The 22,971-nt window shown below is 38.1% G+C and overlaps 1 pseudogene; it reads right to left on the reverse strand.

The window, feature by feature from the left end:
- Positions 1–580: 580 nt before the first annotated feature.
- On the reverse strand, positions 581–22,286 carry LOC122031296 (annotated as a pseudogene).
- Between the last annotated feature and the right edge of the window lie 685 nt (positions 22,287–22,971).

Below are 22,971 nucleotides of genomic sequence, written 5' to 3' on the forward strand. Positions count from 1 at the left end.
CTCTCCTCCTCCTTGGCCGAACCACCTAAGGTGCTAGCACACCTTTGTTTGGTCTTCTCCACCTAGTTTTTCATGTGGATACGCATAGTGGATTGTACACTTGATGATCTCGAGATCCGGCGAACCTTTGGACGAGCGGGATTGCGAAGGGCTTCGCATTAAGGGTAAATCTCTCAACCATGTAGTTCTAGTGTAGATCTAGATGTAAGAAACTCGTACTCATAAAATTTTGTTTTATTTTACTTCGCACGGATCCGGTGGCATGGGAATCGGGGTTTCCGCAACGCGAAAAAGCAGTTTTTACGGCCCGAAAATCCCAATATTATATACCACTTTTGGGCAACCCTCTCAACAACTAAGAGATCCATTCGAAGAACACGGGGACTAGTTGAATTAATGAGTCTCCCATATAGGGTAGGGAGACTCATTACTTCAACTGAAATAATGAAAAATTATTTTACTTTTTTAGTTGGAACCTTAGGCGGTTCTCGAAAAAAGATAGCGAACAAAATTATCACTAAAGTAGAGACTAAAAGGAATGTATAAACCAATGCTTCCATAGATTCGATCGTGGTACAACTATAGCTTCCACACCTATTCATTTGGCATCATTTACCATATAGTATAAAATATAAATATAAAGAAAAGGAAAAGAAAAGATAGTGATTCAAGTCAAGATTTCTTAAGTACTCTAACCCTATGTCAAATAAAAAAAAGAGGCGAAAGATACCAGAGCAATCTTGTATCAGACTACTTGTCTCCTCGTAGTTGGATCTCCTATTTTTTGGAATGCTCCAAATTCCACTTAAACATCCAAATCTGGATCAATACCAGCAAAAACATCTCTGAACAAGGTTCTAGGGTCATGCCAAATGTGTCCGAAAAAGAAGAGCAAAGCAAACGTAGCATGACCAAAAGTGAACCAACCCCTTGGACTGCTACGAAAAACACCATCATATTTCAAAGTAGCCCGATCTAATTCAAAATTTTCACCTAATTGGGCACATCTAGCATATTTTTTAACAGTCACAGGATCACTATAACTGACTCCATTGAGTTCGCCACCATAGAACTCAACAGTTGCACCTACTTGTTCAACACTATACTTTGATTCTGCTCTCCTAAAAGGAACATCGACTCTCACAATTCCGTCTCCATCCACCAAAACCACCGGAAATGTTTCAAAAAAAGTAGGCATACGACGTACAAAAAGCTTGCGCCCTTCTTTATCTCTACAGACAGGGTGCCCTAACCATCCAACAGCTATTTCATCCCTGTTATCCATTGACCCTGCTCTGAATAATCCCCCTTTTGCCGGATTATTGCCAATGTAATCATAAAAAGCTAATTTTTCGGGAATTTTAGACCAAGCTTCCGATAAACTTAGATTTTCGTCTAGTCCGGCGCTAACTCTTCGGTATATTTCTTGCTGAAAGTATCCTTGATCCCACTGATAACGAGTGGGACCAAATAATTCGATTGGAGTTATTGCTGAACCATACCACATAGTTCCAGCAACAACGAAAGTTGCAAAAAAAAACAACAGCGATACTACTGGAAAGTACAGTTTCAATATTGCCCATACGCAATCCTTTGTATAGACGTTGAGGCGGACGAACACTAAGATGGAATAAACCCGCTAATATGCGCAATGTACTCGCTGCAATATGATGAGAGGCAATTCCTCCAGGAACAAAAGGATCAAAGCCTTCTGCGCCCATTGCAAGACTTACAGGTTGTATTTTTCCGGTTAGTCCATAAGGATCGGATACCCATATTCTAGGACCATACAAACCTGTTACATGAAATGCGCCAAAACCAAAGCAAGCCAATCCTGAGATAAATAAATGAATTCCAAAGATCTTGGGCAAATCCAAAGAGGGTTTGCCCGTACGTTTATCGCAGAATATTTCTAAGTCCCAATACACCCAATGTCAGATAGCTGCGGATTAAGACCTTTGTCTTCATTCAGAAATTGTGTGGAGTTTCTTATATTATTTTCATTGTAAAATATTTAATTTCTATTCACAACATCCCAATTAGGAGAGTTGAAACAAATTAGAATTCTCAATTCTCTACAACGTCTAGGAGATAGAATATTTTTAGGAACAAGGAGATCATAATAATCTGGATTCCCATTCACAAGCATATTTCCGTGTTGTTCAGTAGATTTATTAAAATTCTTCTTATTGACATTTTTTTTTGTATTTTATATTTATTTAGTGATTTCTCTTTTCGCCATCGATCAATGAAATACTTATGGTTTGATACATAATTAATTTTCCACCCGTTATAAAAGCTAGACGAGTTCATAATCAATATTCCTTTTTTTTAAAAGTCTGTAAGAGTTAGATTGTCCTTATTAAGGATTGCATCTAGATCCATCTCTTTTCTTCAAATTAAGGCTAGAGCTATAGAACTTGAATCCATCAATCTAAGTAAGAAACAATATGCCTTGATATTTTTTGTCATTTTATGATTAACCAAGTTGTTCCATCTTAATTAAACAATTAAATATTTATTTAGGAATAAATCTAGTTCTGATTTCTTACTTTTCTTGCATTGTTTTTTCTTTTTACTTTCAGATCTAGCATAATCCTTTAAGAGGTTTTTTTTTGTTTTGTTTGCTTGGATCTGACACAAGATTTGTCTTTTCTTTGTTTTTTTCTTGGTTTTTTAATTTTATTAAAATAGAATCTTTGACACTTTTATTTTGACTAAATTTTTTTTCATCTAAATTCTGATTGGAAAGAAGTAATTTGATTGGGATGATCCACGGTTTAATCTTATATGCCTTATATGTATCAAAAGGAAATCAGAATTCCGGGAAGAACCAAAGTTTCAGATTTGATTTTTTTTTTTTTTACAAAAAACTCTTTCCCTTTTTCGATTCATTCCCATCCAATCAAAAAAACTTTTTTGATTGGAGTTGTTTTTTTATAGATTTGTTTTTTTTCTTGATGTTTTGAAAGAAAAAAAAGATCTTTTTTTTCAATTTTTTTTTATATTAATATTTATTTTTTTAGTCTTGGTATTTTTTTCAAGTTTGGCACCGATATGTACATTTGTAAAGTCGATAATATCGATATCGTTTACATCAATAGTGTTTTTTGGGTAAAAATATAGAATTCTACAATCGAAATAGTTCCTATTCAGATTTTTATGCTTATTAAAAACATAATTTTTTTCTATGGAATTATCAATTTTGTAAAACAATTCGGTTTCTGTCTGTTGAAATTATATGGAATTTTTTGGTTCCTTTTTAGTTGTAATTTTGGTTTATAAATAAAGGAATCTTTACTATTCCCATAATATATATATTTATGTGATAAAAGATCATATACATATTGCTTTTTTAATTTTTCTTTTTGATTCGGCCATAGATACACTGTATAGAAATTTTCTTTTTTTGTAATGAATTGATCGGTCTTTTTCTTTTTTATATGAAGAAAATTTCATTGATTCTTTATTGTGAATCGTACAATTTTGATTGATTTTTTTCGTCATTTTTTCACTACTAATAATCGAGACCATTTGCTCTGAGATAAATTGTATGCATAATTACACTTTAACCAGTTTTTCCATTCATTCATTCCAGGCTTCTTTATTTTCTTATACTTATACCTTGATTTGGAGTTAAATATTCCTCAGATTATAGAATAATACTTTATCTTGTCATTAATAAAAGGATGGGTACCACGATATTGAAGTACAGATCTAAAGTAATGGTTGTTAAGTAATTGGGTTTGTGATATTTTGTAAAATACATATGCTTGGGACAAGGAAGATAAATCGTAATAAGTATTTGAATTATTACTAGGATTAAAAAAGTCCTTTTCTTTTTCTATAGTCGAAATAAAGTTCATTGTATGTTGATCTGTTTCATCAATTCCTTTTGCTTTTTTCATTGCCTTTCAGAATGAAACTCTATTTTTTAATTGTAAAGCTATATATTCCGCAAGAATATTAGGTTGCACATAGGGTTTTTCCACTTTTGTAATAGTAATATTGAGTCTCCGGTTCACATAATGTAATTTTTTTAATGTATATTCACCTGTAATTCTTCAATGCTTCCTGTTTGACCCTCTATTAAGAAATTAGGAAATCCAATATAGATTATGACCTGAATCAAATCGATCCTTTTTTTAATTTCTATCCGTGCAATTCCTTCGAAACCCGAGGATATTCTCCTATTTTTTTGTACATAGTTCTTAATACAATTCCTTATTTTTTTCATCTTCTTGTAAACTTACAGAATAATTTTTTGGTTTCTCGAACCAAAAGAAATGATGATGTTGAGTTTATCAAGTATGAAACTAAGTGGATTTATTTTTTGTCCCATATTTTTCTATTATATTTTTTTCCACCCATATATTATATTTGACTATAAATAATATAATGAATCTAAATCTTAGATTTATCTAATAAAAATTTAGATTTTTCTTTTAATACAATTGTTATATGACAAGTGGGACTTTTTATACCATAGCTATGTCCTCGAGGTCTTAAATTTTTTATAAAACTACTCTTATTAACTTTAGCTTCACTAATAAATAAATCAGTTTTCTTCAAATTCATATTATGACTAGCATTTGCTGCTGCCGAATAAACCAGTTTTAAAATTAGATAACATGCTCGATAAGGCATGAGTTCCAATAATATAAGTGTTTTTTCATATGAACGTCCATGAATTTGATCAATTACTCTTCGCCCTTTGAAAACAGACATATTACATTTATTTTGAACTAAAATTCTTATTTCTTTATCCGAAATTGAGTTATTTATTATGATATCTCCTATCAATGAATGTTAAGCACTTTTTATTTATTTATTTTTTGCGTATAGCATACATATTTATTTATATTGTATAACATATTTAGATATTTAGATTGTATATATGTATATTAAATACAAATACATAAGTATATAAAGTATAAGAAATTAACTTAACGGCGAGATTTATTATCGTTTCTTGCGTGTCTCGTAAAAGACAGAGTAGGTGCAGATTCTCCCAATTTGTGACCCACCATACGATCCGTTATATAAATAGGTAAATGTTCTTTTCCATTATGAATAGCGATTGTATGACTAATCATTGTGGGTATAATGGTAGATGCCCGAGACTAAGTTACTATTATTTCTTTCTCTTCCCTCGTGTTGAGTTTTTCAATTTTTGCCGATAAATGATTAGCTACAAAAGGATTTTTTTTTTTAGTGAACGTGTCATGTCACAATGTATTATTACTTTTTTTATTTTAAAGATTAGCATTCTATGTCTAATATCTCAATCTAAGTTAAGTATGGAGGTCAGAATAAATATAATAATGATGAATGAAAAAAAGAGAAAATCAAGGGGCGGATGTAGCCAAGTGGATCAAGGCATTGGATTGTGAATTCACCATGCGCGAGTTCAATTCCCGTCCTTCGCCCATTACATTTTTTTCAAATAAAAAAAAAATTCTATTTTCAATATTCCTATTTATGGTGACGAAGAATAAAACTATCACAATATTTTTTCCTTTTCCTACTTCTTCTTCTAAAAAATAAAATATATAATTTAAAAAATTATTATAAATAATATTACAAAATTAAGATCCTAGGGCCTTAATAAAATAGAGCTCCTAGGCCTATGCCTTGAGCCAGTCATGTCCTTTGTAACAACTTTTTGCAATCACTCGTAGCAATTTTGGCATCTACAATGAAATTAATAGTCGGATGCTTAATAATTTTATAGTGGTCATGACAAGTTTAGATTTGAACACCACAAAGTGCATGTGGTTAAGCTCGACCAAAGTGAAAATGGTTTCTCGCAACTCATCTAAACTACAAAGAGTTTGGACAAAGTGACTAAACCTTCTAAAGCTTCGGCTGAAGTCCGTCGTGTCTCTTAGTCGATCGATCAATGTTAAGAAGTTGAGTCAAAAATAGGGGCACAGACACATCCAAATATAATACAACTTGTCCTTGTTTATTTCCCACTTCTCCCTTGATGCCAAAACACATTAATTGTCGGCACTGATGGCGGAGAGAAAGATATATATATACTCCTAACTTTGATTAAATTATATTACCACCATTGTATTACGATACGAAGTATATGAATTTTTATTTCCCAAATAGTTTTGTTGGATTAAGAATATATCGAAGAAATATTATTCTCAACACATTTAAGTTAATATTGTCATGCATTCTGTGGCTGATTATAAGTAGGTAAACGTCCGCCAAATTTGACCACGTGACTTCTTCCGATTAGTTCTAGCTGTACGTAGACTTTTCCTTACTAATCGCAAAAAAAAAATATGGAATACTTAATGTTGATTACATTGTTAGTATGATTCTAAGAGGTAAAATGACCTAATTAATTATATGCAAAATCCCTAATTTAGAAAGACCAAAAATGAAAAGAGCAAAAGGCATCACACCCCACCAACCATATATAAATAGCTCAGTTGCCCTCAAGTATACTGCTCAACATACATTATTATCTTCTCTCAAGTGCATTAAATCCTAAACTGGTTTGTCAATTATTTGATCATGATAAGTTTATCTTGTAATAGTTACGGTTTTGTAACTACTTTAATTATGTAATTGTTATGTTGAACAATCTGTCGGAGATTTAAAGATTTATCTGAATTTAAATTACATCAAATTAAATTTAACTTATCTGTCGAGATAATCTGAGCTGATAATCTCATACTACCAATGGGAGCTGATTTCTGCCAAGTGTTGAGTGCGGACTACACAGTAGTTGAGCGAGCAAAATCGTCGAGTGGGCAAGTCGGTTGAGCAGGCCGTGAGACAGAGCAGCCAAGTGGTAGAGCTGGCACAGCGACCGAGCAGGCAGATCGACCAAGTGGGCAGATCGACTGAGCAAGCAGATTGGCCGAGCGGGTCATACAACCGAGCTGGTAGATCGGTTGAGCAGGTAGAGCAGCAGATCAGGCAGAGCAACCGAACATCTGATCAGGTCGAGTGGTCGAGTAGCAAAGCGGCTGATAGGGCCAAGCAACTAAGTAGCAGATTAGCCAAGTGGGCAAGGCAACCGAGTCGCAGATTAGACCGAGTGGCCGACCGAGCAGTGCGGTTGAGCGGGTAGTGCGGTCAAGCGGGTAGTGCAATCAAGCAGCAGCTAGGCCGAGTGGTTGGTCGGGCAAAGTAGCCAACCGAGTTAGTGGTCAAGTGGGAAAAGCAAGGCAGCCTAAAGGCAGAGGAACCCGAGTGACAAAGCTGCTCGAGCCAGCAGAGCGGCCCGAACGGGCAAAGTAGGCAAAGCGGCCGAGCTGGCAAAGTGACTGAGCTGGCGAAGCGACCGAGCTGGCGAAGAGGACCGAGGCCTGCGAAGGACGTATTTTCCTTGAAACAGATTCGCCCCATCTCCGATTGTGCTTCAAGATTTTCTTGAGTCGTTTGTTTCTCAGGATATAACGATTAACCGTGATTTCCACAAAGAACTGGTGGTCACGACAAACTGAGAGGTACTCGACTACTATCAAGAGTACTTTGTCGAGCAAGAGATGAACGACAGAGGAGGAGAGAAACATAGGTGGAGATCTTTTACTTTTCCTTGTGTGTCTTTTGCCTGTAATCACAGTCTCCTTATATAGGAACTCAGACTAATATGCAATGTTAATGATCGATTAATGATCATTACTCATGAAGGTGTAAAATGCCAATGTTTCACTCAGTCATTTACATTCAGCATTAATCTTTAATTTAATACATCTGTTACACACTTAAATAAACAACAAAAATATTTATGTGGTAAAATGTTGGTTGTTCCACTTGGGCAAATTTTGCCCCGACTAGTCCAACATTCGGCGGGCGCAGGTCATACTCACACACAAGTCAACTTGGTTTAGTGCAATCCGAGCCCTAGATTTGCACCCCTGTACACCCACACATGAGAGAGAGTCTCTCCCCATATATCTGTTCACATCATTAATGCATGTGAATCAATATAAACCAACTAATATGTCTTGAAACTCTCAATATGGAACCAAAGTCACATTTACAATATAGTTTCTTTTCTCTTCCACCTCTTCTCCATTTACATATATCTGATAAACCCCCCCCCCCCCCCCCCCACATGAATGGAGATAGGGCATGTGATAGCATTCAGCAGTTGAGTCTAGTATAAGACAGGTTTTACCCTTTGAACCTTCACTTGTGAAGATCTATTTGCTTATTGGCTAACAATAGACGTGATGTCCTTGAATTGTTCTATCGTCTGTGTAAGCATTGACATATCTCATCCAAAACACTCTATGATACAATTCAGTTCTCATGAGTGTGCTCGTTCTTGGTCATGAACCGCCTAGTTCTGTAAGAAGTTCTAAGAATTGTGCTTCCAATTCTCTTTGAAGCGGTCGCACTTCTTTCTCACATAAGTGATCTCTTAAAAATATTTCACATTACTCTTCTTAGATCATTAAAAGTCATGTACTCAACCTCTATCCTTCACTGATCCATTGGGTTGTTCCCCACAGCGAACAATTTTGTCAGTATAATTAGATTGTCCCTTTGAACTTAGTTCTTGGGATTTCTAGTCTGCAATAGGTTGGGTTTCTTTTGTACCAACATTTTCCATCGATATCAAGCTCATCCCCCGTAATAAGCTTGCTACTGACTCTTTTTTTAATCCTTTGGTTAACGAATCTACTAAACTATCCTTTGACTTCACATAATCAACAGTGATAACTCCCGTTGAAAGTAGTTATCTACTGGTAATATCTACGACGTATATGTCTAGACTTACCATTATATAGATGACTTTGTGTCCGCCCAATTGCTAATAGACTATCATAACGTATACAAATTATCAGTACCGATTTCACCTATCTCGGAATATCTTCTAAGAATTGTCGTAGCCATTCAACCTTTTCACCACATTTGTCAAGAGCTACAAACTCAGATTTTATTCTAGATCTGGTTATTACCATTTGCTTAGAAGATTTTCAAGAAATGGCTGCACCTCCCAAAGTGAACACATATCCACTCATAGACTTAGAGTCTTTTATGTTAAATATCCAACTTACATCATTGTATCCTTCGATCACAGTAGGATATCTCGTATAGTGTAGTCCATATCCACAAGTATACCTAAAGTATATCAGTACTCTTTGTAGGACCGTTGGGCCGGCTAGAAGGGGGGTTGAATAACCTAAAAAAAAATAAACAGAAAAGACCCTTCTCGAACTTTCAACAGAACACTTGCATAAAGTAAATTAGCAGTAAATAAAAAGCAGAAAGAAGAGGCTCACAACTTGACTTGGTTACAACCAAGGAGGTTGTTAATCTAAGGAATGAACGTACACTAAAATATCTCCTTCAGGTGGAGAAGCCTCTTACAGCAGTGAAAGCACAAAAGATAGAAACTAAATTAGAACAGAAGCGCACAAGTGTTTGGAATGTAAATTTCTGAGTTGATTAAAAGCTTCTGGACCAAGGCTATATTTATAGCCTTGGTCGGGGCGCCTGGAAGGGTTCCGGGCGTCCTGGGGGGGGATAAATTTTATCCCCCAACGTTCAGATCGAGTTTTGACTCGATCTGGTGAAAAATACTGGGTCCGGGCGCCCGGAAGGGTTCCGGGCGCCCCGGAGCCCAAAGTCAACAGCCGTTGACTTTTTCGTTCAGGACCTCTTCTCTGGTTCAGTCCCGCCTCGGTCCGGTTCTTCTCCTCCTGATCCGCTCACTTGGGTGATCTCTGCCATCCGGAAAAGGGCTCACCCGAACCCAACTTTCGGTCTTCTCGAGCGGGCTTCCCTCCGGCTTCTCGTCCCTCGGAATCGCCGCGTGTTTCCTTCTCGTCCGCCGGCATACTCATCCGCAGTCTTCGTCCCTCAGACGCACCGCGTGCTGTCCTTCTCGCTAGCTGCGTCTCTTGCTCCCCGAGCAATCTTCCGCTCCGGCTTTCGTCCCTCGGAACCACCGCACGCTTCCTTCTCGTCCACTGGGGTACTCTTCCGCAGCACCTGTCCCTTGGACTGCCGTCCTTCTCGCTAGCTGCGTCTTCCGCTCGACTACCTGTGTTCCTAAGCTCCTGCACACTTAGACACAAGGTTAAATACACACAGGACCTAACTTAACTTGTTGATCACACCAAAATAACCTTGGGGTTCCAACAATCTCCCCCCTTTTGGTGTGATCAACCCAAGTTAAGCTAGGGTTAAAATAGAATTAAGTAAATTAACTTAATTTGTAATTTAAGTGCAAAAAGATAGAAAAAAAAATTAAATCTATCTACATCCCCCTAGACTTATACTTTCCCTTCTCCCTCTTTGATCACAAAAAAAGTGGGGTTCCAAGAAAAAACAATCTAAGGGTTTAAAAACTTAGAAAGAATATTTTTAAAAAAATTTCTAGGTTTTTAAGAAATTTAGAAAATTTTTCTAAGTAATTTAAGCTGAGATTTCTAGTTTCAAGAAAAAGTTTTTTTTTTTTTTAACTTAGGAAGAAATGATTTTTGAGAATTTTTCTAAGTAAGAAAAAAAATCCTAACTTAAATTTTTGAGAATTTTTAAGCGCAAAAAAAATGACTTAGGGGAAAAAAAAATTCTAAGTAAATTTCTAAAATAAAATGTTTTGAATAACCTTTTTAAAGCACTAATTAATTCTTGTATTAATGCTTTATTAGTAAGTTAATTAAACATTTATTTCAATATTTTGGCTTCCAGGTCGTGGCGAGGCACTAGGCCTTCTTGGTTATTGGAGCAACAACCACTTCCTTGACAAAGCCTCATAAGGAAATTCTTTGTTTAATTTTCTCACTTAAAGCGCTAATTTTATAATTTAGTTTAGGCATGTTTTAGGAACCCAATATATGTTCCACCCTACTGAATTAATTAAAAAGCTTTTAGGGACATATTTTCTTGAAATATTCATAATTTGTCCCGGGTGATATTTAAAGTACCAATTTAAATTATTAAATCTTCTAAAATTGGTTTTAGATGAACATGCATAGTTTTTCAAGTTATCTACTTGAATTTTCAAATCATCATTTTCAAGTTTCAATTTTTCATTTGCTATTTTTAATTTATCTAATTCTTCTAAGGGACAAGACTTAGCTAGAATTACTTTTAAATTTTTATTTTCACTTTCTAATTTGCAGCAATCTTTTGTTAAAAGTTTAACGAACTTAAACATTTTATCGGGAGGAAGAGATCGTACCTGACTTACCTTGTCGATCTCGTTGTCTGTTTCTCCCCCTGAGCTACTGCTTTCTTCCGACGTGTCTCCCCCTTCATCGATGCTCTCGATGCTCATTTCGGAAGAGCTTGAATCGCAGTCGTCTTCTTGATGACTCGCCATCAGTGCGAGTCCGGAGAATGCTTCGACTTCTGATTCGGACGAGGTATCGTCCCACGTCGCCTTCAGGGCCTTTCATTTTTGGATAGGCTTCTTACCCTTTTCCTTGTCTTTGTTCTTCAGCTTGGGGCAGTTGTCCTTGACATGCCCTTCTTCGTCGCAATGGTAGCAGCGGATCGTTCTTTTCTTTCTACCCTGTGGATGGTTAGTTTTTCTAGAATTGTATAACTTCTTAAATCGTCTTACCATCATTACCATTTCTTCGTCGTCGAGAGAAGATTCCGATTCAGGTTCGTCTCTCGAAGCTTTGAGGGTGACGTTGTTCTTTGGCTCCCTCATTCCTGCACATCTTGACTCATGCACTTCAAATGTTGAAAAAAATTCTTCTAATGAAATTTTTTCTAAGTCCTTCGAAATGTAAAAAGCATCTACTAGTGATGCCCATTTTGAATTTCTAGGGAAGGAATTTAAAGCGTACCTGAGCGAATCTCAGTTACTTACCTCTTCTCCGAGATTCGAAAGTCCGATGATGAGCTCCTGTATCCTTGAGTGTAGATGTGCAATTGTTTCACCTTCTTCAAGACGGAGGTTGGTGAGCTGGTTGCGAAGTAAGTCCCGTCTCGCAAGCTTGGCTTCGGATGTTCCTTCGTGTAATTCAAGGAACTTCTCCCAAAGCTCCTTTGCCGAGTTGTAGGTGCCGACACGGTTGACTTCTTGTGGCGGAAGTACGGTTAGCAAATGAAATTCTGCTTTCTTGTTTGCCACGTACTCGGCTTGCTCTTTCTTTGTCCATTGATTTTTCGCTTTGCCCTCGGGAGCTTCAAAACCGAGTTCCATTATTAGTAATAAATCAAAATCGGTGCCGAAAAAATACCTCCATGTGCTTCTTCCAGCTTGCAAAGTCTCCCTCGAATTTTGGTGGGTGGATGTTAGATCCGGCCATCTCGTTGCTTCGTTCGCGGTTAGTCCTCCTGAAGCGTCTCGGCTCTGATACCACTTGTAGGACCGTTGGGCCGGCTAGAAGGGGGGGTTGAATAGCCTAAAAAAAATAAACAGAAAAGACCCTTCTCGAACTTTCAACAGAACACTTGCATAAAGTAAATTAGCAGTAAATAAAAAGCAGAAAGAAGAGGCTCACAACTTGACTTGGTTACAACCAAGGAGGTTGTTAATCCAAGGAATGAATGTGCACTAAAATATCTCCTTCAGGCGGAGAAGCCTCTTACAGCAGTGAAAGCACAAAAGACAGAAGCTAAACTAGAACAGAAGTGCACAAGTGTTTGGAATGTAAATTTCTGAGTTGATTAAAAGCTTCTGGACCAAGGCTATATTTATAGCCTTGGTCGGGGCACCTGGAAGGGTTCCGGGCGCCCTGGGGGGGATAATTTTATCCCCAATGTTCAGATCAAGTTTTGACTCGATCTGGTGAAAATACTGGGTCCGGGCGCCCGGAAGGGTTCCGGGCGCCCCGAACTGTTCCGGGCGCCCCGAATCCCAAAGTCAACAGTCGTTGACTTTTTCGTCTGAGACCTCTTCTCTGGTTCAGTCCCGCCTCGGTCCGGTTCTTCTCCTCTGGATCCGCTCACTTGGGTGATCTCTGCCATCCGGAAAAGGGCTCACCCGAACCCAACTTCCGGTCTTCTCGAGCGGGCTTCCCTCCGGCTTCTCGTCCCTCGGAATCGCCGCGTGTTTCCTTCTCGTCCGCCGGCGTACTCATCCGCAGTCTTCGTCCCTCAGACGCACCGCGTGCCGTCCTTCTCGCTAGCTGCGTCTCTTGCTCCCTAAGCAATCTTCCGCTCCGGCTTTCGTCCCTCGGAACCACCGCACGCTTCCTTCTCGTCCACTAGGGTACTCTTCCGCAGCACCTCGTCCCTCGGACTGCCGTCCTTCTCGCTAGCTGCGTCTTCCGCTCGACTACCTGTGTTCCTAAGCTCCTGCACACTTAGACACAAGGTTAAATACACACAGGACCTAACTTAACTTGTTGATCACACTAAAACAACCTTGGGGTTCCAACACTCTTGTTATCCTTTACCGGTGCTCAACACCGGGATTACTCGTGTATCTACTCAATTTACTTACTGCGTAGATTAAGTATGGTCGTGTACAACTCATCAAGTACATCAGACTTCCAATCACTTGAGAGTACTCTATTTGAGAGATACTTTCACCTCGATTTTTTGATAGATATTAACTCGTATCTATCGGTGTTCCTGCCAATGTAGTAGCACCTTTAGTAAATTTCTCGAGAATCTTGTCCACATAATGGGACTGACTAAGAATTAGTCCTTCTATTGTTCTAAGAATTTTGATTCCTAAAATCACATCAGCTACACTCATGTCTTTCATATCAAATCTTGAGTTTAATATATCTTTAGTGGATTTAATTATCTTATCATTATTCCTAATGATAAGTATGTCATCTACATATAAACACAAAATGATGTAGTCATTCTCTGTGGCTTTCATATAGACACATTTATCATATTTATCACAATCATTAATCTTGAATCCACATTCCTTCATGACATTATCAAATTTCTCATGTCACTGCTTTAATACTTGTTTCAAGTCATATAATGACTTCACCAATCTACAAACCTTATTTTTCTATTCTGGCATAGAAAACCCTTTAGGTTTCTTCATGTACATTTTCTCTTCTAAATCCCTGTTTAGAAAGGTTGTCTTTATATCCATCTGATGTATTTTGAGATTCCATAAAGCTACAATAGCCAACAATACTCTAATGAAACTTATTCTTGTTACCAAAGAATACTTATCAAAGTAATCAAAGTCTTCTCGTTGTCGGTATCCTTTGATTACCAATCTAGCCTTATACTTATCAATTATGTCATCTAACTTTATTTTCTTCTTGAAGATCCACTTGCAACTTAGTGGTTTACTTCTCGAAGAAAGATCCAGAAGTTTCCAAGTGTGATTTTGTAAGATATATTCTATCTCAGATGCAATTGTCTCTCTCCATCAGAAGAGCTTACTGCTTCTAAGTAACTGCGAGGTTCACTTTCCAACATGAAATTGATAAAATCCATTCCATAGGATTTTTCCACCCAATCTCTTTTACTCCGTCTAAGCTTAACCTCGACTAGTTCCTCCTCATCATCTTCACCTTGGGTTTCATATGCCTATTTTAAGGAACTAGCTTCCTCTCGAGTCTTATATGAAAACACATGCTCGAAGAATGAGACATTTCTCTATTCTATTATTGAGTTCTTATGTATATCCTTTATTTGTGACTCATACATAAAAAATCGATATACACTACTATTATGTGCATATTCAATAAATATGCAATCAACAATTTTTGGTCCTATCTTAATCCTTTTCGGATCAGGCACCAAAAGTTTGGCAAGACACCCCCACATATATAAATATTTATAGGATGGTTGTCTTGCATTCCATAACTCATAAGCGCTCTTATCTATTTTCTTTTCGAGCATCTTATTTAAAAGGTAAATAGTTGTTAACACAATTTTTCCCCATATGAACTTTGATAGTCTAGAACTTAATAGAAGAGCATTCATCATCTCCTTTAGAGTTCGATATTTCGCTCAACAACTAATTTTGCTGAGGAGTATAAGGAGAAGTTATTTCATGTCTGATCTAATGTTTAGCACACAACTCAGTGAACGATGATACATATTCACCGTCTCGGTTATTTTAAACCACCTTAATTTTTTTTTATTAAATTGGTTTTCAACCTCATTCTTATAGAGAGCAAATTTCTCTATAGCTTCATCCTTACTTTTGAGAAGATACACATAATAGTATTTTATATTATCATCTACAAAAGTGATGAAATATTTACTCCCACCACATATTGGTGTACCTTTGAAGTCGCACACATCGGTGTGAATGAGCCCAAGTGGTTTGTTGCTTCTTATAACATGTTAAAAGGATAACCTTGTCATTTTTGCTTCAATACAAATCTCATACTTGTGTTTGAGGTCAAGGTAGAATGTATGTATGCTTTGCATGTTTATCAATCTACGCAACACATCGTAGTTAACATGTCCTAGTCTACCATGCTATAAACATGAAAACTCATATAAGTGGAAGAGCTTTCATTTTTATTTATCTTAGGTCTAATGGTCATTACATTGAGCTTGAATAGCTCATTAAATGCATAGCCCCTTCCTACAAATATTCTATTTTTGGACAATACAATTATGTCTGACTCAAAAATAATACGAAAATCATGCTTGCTTAACAGTAATCTGGACACTAGATTCTTCCGAATCTCTAGAACATACAACATATTATTTAAATTAAGGTCCTTACCCAAGGTTATCTTCAGCACCACATTTTCTTGGCCTATGATATCCGAGGTTGCTGAGTTCCCTATCAACATTTTGTCTTCATTAACTTATTCATAGATGTGGAACAACTCCTTATTATAGCAAATATGTCTGGTGGCTCCAATATCGATCCACCATTGCCGCAAGTTTGAACCAATCAGGTACAATTCTGAGACTACTGTGCAGAGGTCATCCATTTCTCGTCCCTCGTTTAGGTTGGCCTCCTACTTCTTCTTCAGCTTTCTGCATTCTGAAGATTTGTGACCGACTCGACCACTGTTGAAGCACTTCCCAATGAATTTTTTTCTTATGCCTCCTCTGGGTCCCATCTTAGAAGTCTTGAGGTTTTTCCGTTTCAACTTTTGACTGCGCTCGACCACATTAGCTTTCATAGTAGCATAAGAGAACAACTTTCTCTCTGAACTCTTGTTGTCTTTTTCGATACGAAGTCTAACAATGAGTTCCTCCACATTCATCTCCTTCCACTTGTTCTTCATGTAGTTCTTGAAGTCCTTCCAATTAGGAGACAGTTTCTCAATGATAGAAATTACCTAAAAGGCTTCACTCAGAACCATCCCTTCTGAGTGGATCTCGTGTAAGATCACCTGAAGCTCCTAGACTTGGCTGATCACGATCTTGGAGTCAACCATCTTGTAGTCTAGGAATCGGGCCACGATGAACTTCTTGGCTCTTGCATCCTCCGCCTTGTATTTCTTGTCCAGGGACTCCTATAGCTCCTTAGTCATTCTCTTTATGCTATACACAGCATACAATGAGTCGACAAAGCAGTTGAGGATATAGTTTCGTCAAAGGAACTCAAAGTGAGCCCATGCCTTCACTACACTAATGGTCTGCGCATCAGTATCCTCAGCACGCTTGGGAGGGTCCTCGGTCAAGAACCGAGCTAGATTAAGCGTGGTCAAGTAGAAGAGCATTTTCTGCTTCCACCTCTTGAACTTCAATCCAGTGAACTTCTCTGGCTTTTCCCCATGATTGATTGACACAGTTCCAATCGGGGCGGAGATGACTTTAATGTGTTGAGTCTGTTGCATTTCAACACTTTGTTCTATGGTCATCTCAATAGAATCGAAGTCTGTTTCAATATTGTTGGACAATCTGTCGGAGATTTTGGAAAATTGACTGAATTTAAATTACACCATGTCAAATTAAATTTAACTTATCTGTCGAGATGACTTGAGCTGATAATCTCAGACTATCACTACAAGAAAAACCCTCATAGACATCGGTGGAACAATAGCGGTTTTAAGTAAAAAACCGATGTCTTTAAGTATTTTACACCGATTTTTCCAAAAATCAGTGTCTATAAGCGCAGATTTTAGCTCATAGACATCGGTTTTTAAGTCGATGTCTATGAGCGCCTTTTTTCGTTAATAGACATCGATTTTAACAGCGGTTTTTAAAACCTGGTGTCTATGATAAAATAAAATAATATAATTTTCCCACCAATACTTAGCCGAAATTTGCAACACTTCACTCTTCCCTCTAAACCTAAACCTATATCGCGTCGTCCACCGTATACCGTCGCCTCATCTCCCTCTTCCCCTTCCTAGATTGACGCCCCTTCCTCTCCCAATCAGGATCAACACCGGACGCCCTTGCTTCTCCGTCGAACCACACCGCATCTCCTCTAACTCCTCTCTTTGGGTGAGAAGAGGCTGCCTGTGTGGCTTGGAGTTGTCACCAGGTCGCTAGAAGTCGCCCTCCTCCACTCTTTATCCATCCATATCTGGTAACCTCGATTCCTCATCTCCTTCTTCTGATTTGATCCCTCCTTGTCGATCCTCGCGTGGCCAGGACTGATCGGAGCTCCTTGCTCGCTGATTTTGCTGCTCGCGGTAGGATTCGGCGCTGCCTCTAGGTGTGTTATCAACTAATCGGTCGACATGGTGAGGGGGAAGACGCAGATGAGGAGGATATAGAACCTGGCCAGCCGGCAGGTGACCTTTTCCAAGCACCAGAGAGGCCTTCTGAAGAAGGCCTTTGAGCTCTTCGTGCTCTGCGATGCCGAGCACCAAATGTCAAGTATTCCCCAAGTACTCCTTATGGTTATCGATTTGTGAACTGGGTAACAAATATCAAGTATTTTTGTCTTTCATCCGAAATGAAAGTACCAGTGCTTCCATACTTGACCAATTTGAGCTTGATCAGGAGTTAAATGCATATTTTGCATGTTTTGTTCGAACTTATTGCTGAGAGGGGACCTTCTGTGGGTTTGAATGTTAACCTTAGCTGATATGATCTGTTTCATGGCCATCTCTTCATTGCCGACTCTGGAAGACTTGGCATTTTGTAAGTAGAAAATAATCTTCCAATTTCTCAGCAAAGTTATGGCTTTCTTATTGTTTGAAATTCTATGATCTTCTGCAGTGCTCACTCTATTTTCATGCTCCTTTTGTCAGAGTGACAAGTGTTTTCAAGGAATAGTAGCACACATAGAACGTGCCGTAGTGTTTGTGATGCCTATGCAAATTTAAGTAGAAAAAAAAATTTAAACAATTAAACTAAAATAATTTATCTCTTGGTAAATGATCACAGGCTACTGAAGTCCTTCCTCATCTTCGATAGTTTCATCTTCTTGATCTCTTGATTGCAAGTATTAATTGATTGATGCATGCAATGTGTTTGATGAATTTCCTCAAACACTACCCTGACTTAATTTTATCATTTTTGTTTGCATGATTCTCTTGAGTGGTAAATGCTAGTTACTGTCACTTATGGTATCAATTCTAGTTTGCCCCTAACACAATTTCATATGTCAATAGTAATTTTTTGGTACAGAGGCCTATCCATTTACTGTCGAAAAGATCAGTAAATTAAGAGAGGAAGTGGAGAATGCTAAAAAGGATCAAACTCTTCGAAGTATCTTAGTTTCATCTTCCCGTGACTTACCCTCAGCAGGCTGGAACTATCCGTAAGAATGGGTATATCGTCATTAAGGGGCGTGCATGCAAGGTTAGGCTCGAGTCAATCTTATATTTTTTTCTTCCTTCGATCAATTTTTTTTTAATGAAAAATTACTACTTTGTGATGGTTGGGATATTGGATTAGAGAGTTGTTGCTGCAACTTTTATTGTTTGCTATTTGTTCGGTTTGATGTGGGGCTAGAGGCTAGAAAAATGAGACAAACGCAACAAAATTTCTGAAGAGTCACGCATGCTCCTGCTAATTTATGCAAGAATCATGACTCCATGGGGTGGTAGTCTAGACGAGATAGATGGCAGTAAATCTTGACTCAAGGCTGACTCAAGATTTTTGAAGCTTGGGTTGCCATGAGCATGCAGCTACCGTCCACAAAGCCACATCTCTCATAGAATGAACGTCTGCATGCATGCAATCTAAGACTTGTTGAAACTAGGTTATCATGAAGTCCAAATTCCATGCGAAGATTGTGTGCCATGCCGTCAAAGATTTCTATACCACTTTGTAAGTTACGCTGCTTATGGCAATTGGTTGTAGGAATGCTGTTGGTTAGGGAATTTGCACTCAAATTTATTGAGGAGGTAATGTGTGAAAGATCAAGTCACCAATAACAACAAATATATAAAGTATTATCCATGACAAATATCCTCTAGCAATGAGACTTGTCGAAACTTTGTGAGAGTCAGTGGCATATAAAAGACTGAAAGCTCTATATGTTGGGATAGGAAACTGGTAAGAAAAAAAAAAGGCAAAATCATTTACATACATCTTCATTTGATACAGAAGAAATAATTAGAGTGCTTTATTAATTGTGAAAATGTTCCTTTTACTTATCTCAAAGAGCCAATAGTTGTAGTAATGAATGCAAAAAAGAGCTTGTTAACTTGTTGTATAAAGAAATTTAGAAAAAGATTAAATGTTGAATTTTTTTTAGCATGTAAAACGTTTAAGATGTTTATTAACTATCACATTAGAGTGTTAAAGTTGAATGGTTTACCGCTCTTCCCAAAAGCTCTCTTGAGATCATAAACTATGGATCAATTTATATATTTATATTCTTAATACTCCTTCATGTGTGGGTGAGTATTCTTCAGTATGGCCCCAAAGCAGTACATATCACTTTGGCTCAAAAGCAGCACAATTGATGAGGAGCAAGAAGATATAGTCATAACCAGTACCCAGAATAACCTATTAAATATGAAGCGTCCTTTGACAGGAAAGCCTATTACAGAATTTGGCATGAGTCCTTTTAAGTGAACTTCTTTCTTAAAATGCAGAGCTTGGTTTCCTTGGAAATCATGTTCCTTCCTGAACCATATTCAATTTGGCATGAGTCCTTATTTGATTAGTTGTGAACTATGAATTTGTGTGCTTTGTAGAATGCAATGTGGGATATGTTAATATCGTAGACAACATTCCATAGCTTTCTACTTATATTTCATTCTAACAACTCAAAAAAACCTTTTAACAGATTCTATTGATTCAATTGTTCATGTTCCTTGAACAATGCTTAATGTATATTTATTGATCAAGTGATGAAGAAGCTTATGACTAGTCTGTTTCACATATTTTTTTGTTTCCCAAGCAAAAGGTATGTTATTATTATTATTAAAGTCATAAATCGTGTTCTTTCTATCTGTTGTTCTTCATCAAGCAGGATGGACTGCAAGCATATTTATGAGAAGGAACTAGTAATCCACTACATAAGTACAAAAAAATCACATCCTCGATGCCCAGTTGTAGGTAAGTGCCCTATCTATTGCAGTTGAACTTTCGTTGTTGATCTTTTTGCTCATTACAGCTACATCCTATCAGGTTGCCCAAAAATTCTCCAAGTTGGACGGGTTGTATGCGACGCCTTGCTTACAATAGAAATTGATGAAATGCGTTTGGCATCAGCTACAAACATAAATTCAACAATGGTAGAAGATTTTTACAGAAGTTGACTGAAAATGGCAACACTGCTCCCTACAACTGTAAGCTTGATATAATTTTTCAAGGTGATTTAGCCCCTGTCGGTGATTTGTCATCAGCCAATGCGATTTAGGCATCCTAGTTAATTATCTTTTGATGTTGTAAGAGGAATATTTATGTAATTTGTGGATACGGACTTGATGTGTATAATATCTATTATCTTTTTATATTGTAAGAATAATATTATGTATTGGTAACATGGATATTTACTTGATGTGTTTAGATACACCGATGTATAATAATATTAACTAAATTTTGTACTATTAGAATGTTGTATAATATCGGTTTTTCACTATTTCAGAAATTGAATCGGCGTCATTAAACAATATTGATATTACATCGATTTTCCACCGCTATCAAAACTGGTGTTATTAACATATAATATTATATCGGTTTTATATCGTTGATGAAACGATGTCGTTAAGTGATACTACACCGGTTAATAACCGATTCGAACACCGGTGTCGTTAAGTGATACTACACCGATTTTAATCTGATGTCTAAAATGACAGACCTTTTAGTTCACCTTCATAAACATCGGCCGAAAATGTAATAGACACCGGTGGAAAACCGATGTTTATGAGGGTTTTTGTTGTAGTGTATCAACGGGGGCTAGTTTCTGCCAAGTGTTGAGTGTAGACTGCATGGTAGTGGAGTGGGCAGATCGGCTGAGAGGGTAGATCGGCCGAGCGGGCAAATCGATCGAGCGGGCAGATCGTTCGAGCGGGCAGATAGGCCAAGCGAGTCGTGAGGCAGAGTAGCCAAATAGTAGAACTGGAAGAGCAACCGAACAGATCGACCGAGTGAGCAGAATGATAGATCAGGCAGAGCAACCGAACGTCTTCTCCGTTCACATATATCCAATATGTTGTTGAATAGGATAAGTTTGAGTTGCGTAGTTTTATAGCCGTTAAAATGTGAATATTAGACAAATAACTATGAATGTTGTCAAATCCATATTATGATAGATATGCAATCATAATTATTATAATATTTATAATAATTATAAAATTATAGTTGCTACAATATTTATAATAATTAAAATTTCATAACAATTGCAACACTTTATTATTCATCGAACTGTTCAACGGGTTCAAGATTTTAACGTATGGAAGGAATTAATAATATCGAATAGACTTGAGAGCAGCTGTATAATTTTATACGACACGATAGGTAGGACATCTTTTGATAAAAAACAAAAATGTGTTTGGACCATTGTGCTCTATAAATTAATTAACTAGTTAGTGAGAGTAGACCGTTAGTTGAAATAATGCCGACTTGTTAGGCATTGACTTTCTCTATCATTTAGACAATTCCTGCTTAACATTCTCCTTCTATTTTGATTAATTATATTAATTGCTAATTCTGCCTATAAATACGAAGCTTTTGAACACCATTTTCTTCATGCCCAGTGATCCCGTCCGGAAGTTGGGTCGGACGGAGACTGGTCGCGGTGGACTGGGCGTTGACAGAAAGTCGTAGGTGATTCGGCTCCCACGGGTGGCTGACGCTGCTGTAGGACCCTGCGCACACTCAGACGATCCCCCTCTTCACGTTAGAGACCAAAACCCAGGGAAAAAGTCCCCGGGTCAGACCCTCCGATGCTCAAGTCAGGTCCTTTTTCCCCAGAAAAAAGCAGAGAGAAGAAGAAGAAAAAACAGTTATGGAAAAAAGTGACGAGGGAATGTGTACGCGTACCTGCGTACGAGGGATCTCTCCCTTTTTATGCATCCTCCTCTCTTACCTGCCATCCTGTCAGAAAACGTTAGACGCTGGGCTTTGTCCTATAGTCCCGGACACCTGTCGTACTGCCATTTGTCGTGAAAGCATCTTTCTGTTTAGGGACCTCCGCCTCTATGCTTTGTATTTCCTGGCCCTCTACCGCAGGCCTACAGATCGAACTGCTTCTGCTCAGCTCTCTGCTCAGCTCTGCCGATCCCGACCTACCTCTGTGCTTTGTATTTCCTGGCCCTCTACTGCAGGTCTGTAGATCGAGCTACTTCTGCTCAGCTCTGCCGATCTCGACCTGCCTCTGCCCGGTTCTGCCGCTTCCGACCTGTGACCTGTACTTCTAGTCCTTTGAATCGCAGGCCTGCAGACCATTCGTAACTTGCACTTCCGATCCTTCGACTCGCAGACCTGCCGACCAAACCGTCTCTACACAGCTCTGCCGCGTCTGACCTGTGATTTGTGACTTGCACTCCCGGGCCTTCGAATGGTGGACCTGCAAACCGAGTTGCCTCTATACAGCTCTGCCGATCCCGACCTGTGCCTGGTGCTCCCCCTGTCGTCTCTCTTCGTTCTCCTACAGCTCTGCCCCTTCGATGAACAAGTCTACCTGGCCCTTGGCTACCCCCTATGCTCAACTCTGACTGTCCCGTCAGCTTGACTATTCGACCGCCAAGTTGCCTTGACTATTGACTGCCACATCCTCTT

This window comes from Zingiber officinale, chromosome 11A, assembly GCF_018446385.1.
Source record: "Zingiber officinale cultivar Zhangliang chromosome 11A, Zo_v1.1, whole genome shotgun sequence".
In the NCBI taxonomy this organism is placed as follows: Eukaryota; Viridiplantae; Streptophyta; class Magnoliopsida; order Zingiberales; family Zingiberaceae; genus Zingiber; species Zingiber officinale.